Source organism: Nerophis lumbriciformis, linkage group LG12 (assembly GCF_033978685.3).
Source record: "Nerophis lumbriciformis linkage group LG12, RoL_Nlum_v2.1, whole genome shotgun sequence".
Classification (NCBI taxonomy): Eukaryota; Metazoa; Chordata; class Actinopteri; order Syngnathiformes; family Syngnathidae; genus Nerophis; species Nerophis lumbriciformis.
Window position 1 is genome coordinate 25,943,849 of NC_084559.2, and position 3,332 is coordinate 25,947,180.

A 3,332-nucleotide genomic window follows, 5' to 3' on the forward strand; every position below is an offset into this window, starting at 1 on the left:
AAACTGGTCGTTGTCTACCGTACAAACCAAGCCCAAAGCTACTCTTTGTTATGGGGCAGGGCCGACATCCGGGCAACTGAGCTACATACGGGTTCTTCGAGCCATAGCAACCTGACTGGCGTTGAAAACAAACCGTCGCCATTACTCTTTAACCTGTCGACCTGCGCTGATTAAACCCGTCATTCTGCCTCCAAAATGCCAAAAAACTGTGTTGTTTTTGGTTGTGCAAACCACAACTGGAAATAGGGAAAACAAAGGTCGTATTTTGTTCTGCCAAAGCGTGCTAAAAGCCCACAGAGACGAGACAAATGGCTCGCAGCTTTACACCGGGAAAACGAGGACGGTTCTCACTGGAGTCCCCCAAAATCCCGGGTCGTGTGTTCGGATCACTTCGTTTCTGGTAAATATAAGGAACAAAAATCCACCTTCTTAACCACAACTTGGCTATACCGTCCATGCTAATGTGGAACCCGTTGAATTTTTACTGAATAACGTTCGACAGCTGAAGTTGTTGTTGTTGCACAACAATAACATACGGTATAAAGGCTATTTCCAGTAATTCAGCAAATAATAAATCATAATACTGAACTGAATTTGAATGAGCTCTCTACAGATATAATAAATATACAGATACTGGTAGCCACCGTGTCATCCTTATTATCATTTATCAACATACCTTGGGTGATTTAACAATTTTTATGTGATTTATTTGTTATATAACAACCAAAGCTAACAACCGACCTGGTGCGCTTGTGAGGTAGACATAAAGATTTCCAAATTCAATGTCCGGCCATTGTGTAGGATTATCAGTCCACACATCTGCTGGAAGGCGGTAAGGGCAGTCGTTTAATCCAACTACAGAACATTTTAACTCGTATCTTAACCTAGCCTCACTGGAAAGACCATTTACATAATCATACGCCATTTAGAACAGTTTAAAATGCCGTGAAACCTCGTTAAATGCCTTTTCTGTCAATGCTGTGTTCGCTGTGAGCTGGTTTGTTTTCAACGAATTCAATATGGCGCCCGCTTTGCTAGGGGATTGGAGGGCGGAAGTGACGTAGGTCCGCCCTCGCCCATATCAACAGCAGTCGCTTGCTGTCTCTCCCACCTGCACCAACACATACACTATGGTAATTAGCCACTGGTGCGTTTATGGCCACACAAAAAGTTGGACAACTCCAACATTACACGTAAAGTGTGAATTTCAGGTCGTTTTACCATGACTCCTCAATCAGTGTGCTTATTCTACTGTCATTTGTTAAGAATGTTATTTTTTGGATATTAATCATGAAATGATGTTACAGGACTACATAATTGCTAATAAAAATATTTATTTTACAGACAGAAAGTTAATAAACACTTCATCTCATGCAACATGTGAATGTTTTAAGGGGAACTAAATGTGATCTCTGAAAGGGGTACACAATCTTTCCAAAGCAGGACCCCCACCCAGGCATAAAATACTATAGTGCATAGCTGATTAAAAAAAAAACAATATCTAAGTGGCAGTGACGTGCAGTGGGGTTCATGGCTGGTGAGGCACTGACTTCATCACAGTCAGATTTACAAACATATGAACCCTAAAGAGTATCTTATTCACCATTTGATTGGCAGCAGTTAACGGGTTATGTTTAAAAGCTCGTACCAGCATTCTTCCCTGCTTGGCACTCAGCATCAAGGGTTGGAATTGGGGGTTAAATCACCAAAAATTATTCCCGGGCGCGGCGCCGCTGCTGCCCACTGCTCCCCTCACCTCCCAGGGTGTGATCAAGGGGATGGGTCAAATGCAGAGGACAAATTTCACCACACCTAGTGTGTGTGTGACAATCATTGGTTCTTTAACTTAACTTTAACTTTACACATACAAACTGTAGCACACAAAAAAGCACATTTAATAAAAAAAACGTTATTATGGTCTTACCTTTACTTATAAATGAAGTCCATGCGCCGCTATTGTGCTGGATTAATGCACCCCTGACGGGAGTGTTATATCAACTAAAGCCCTCACTTAAACTTTCCACGTGCAAGATTGAATCTATTTAAAAAAGTGTAACCGAGGGTTTATAAATGTCGCCTATACTGTAAGAAACTACAAAATAACAAACACGGAGGCTCCAGTTTACACGAGGACCACTTTATTTACCTTCTTTCAAAAACCTCCGCTCCACTCCAACGTGTCATCACTTCCGCTCTTAGCGCCTTCAAAATAAGAGCTCAAGGCATATACTGTATAACAGCGCATAACAGGAACTTAACATCACAAAGAGGAAAGCCCATAAAAATAGGTTACAAAAGTTATTTAATAAGAAGCCAAAAAGTGCAAAAACAATAATGTTCATGTTGTAGGAGTTGTGAATTAGGTACACCTGCAGTCTGCAGGTGTACCTAATGTTGTGGCCCTGCAGTCATTCACAACTCCTCCAACACGAACATTATTGTTTTTGCACTTTTTGGCTTCTTATGAAATAACTTTCAATCTTGATTCAATCTTGCACGTGGAAAGTTTAAGTGTGGGCTTTAGTTGATATAACACTCCCGCCAGGGGGTGCATTCTATGGCGGGGGTGCAGTAGGCGGGATTACTGCGAGCCTCAGCCAGTGCGTCTTTTGCAGCCGTTTTATGATCGCTCAGCACAAGAAATACGTTACACACATACAGTTGTTGACAAAATACACTGTACATTATATACCTCAGCTAACTAAACTATGGAAATGTATAATATAATTCATATAGCAATTACGGTCTCACTGCACAGCAGGCCAGCAGTTAGCCGAGTCCGCAATCCATGGTGAGGCACAACGCAGTGACGTGCCTCAACTGGCTGCTGTTCACCGGACCGTCTCTTCTCAGTATTTGAACGGCAAATATGAAAATTCAGCGATTTTAAATAAAAAATTATCTAAAACTGGTGAAGTTAAATGGAAAATAACTTTATGGTATAATCACTGGATACATATAACAATTTAATAAAAAATATATATTTTTACATTTTTTTTCTTTCCATGATGGCAGGTGAGGCACGTCACTGCTAAGTGGGCCAAATCACATCTATTAGAGGATAATCTCTTGAAATTGACTCACTCGATTATAATAATAAGACATTTAAATTGTTATGTCGGGTTTCAGACAAATGTGCTGCTGGTATGACCACAGTGTGCACGTCTGTATTCCACTGAATGCTCAGGGTGTTTGTGCGTTTGCTCACACACATGAAAAATTAGAGGGAACATTGGTGATGACCTATTTTAACGGCTCCCTACACGTGCTTTGTACCTTAGTACCTTTAGGGGGCGCTCCTTGTTTAGAGTATCGCGCCAGCTGCTGTGACC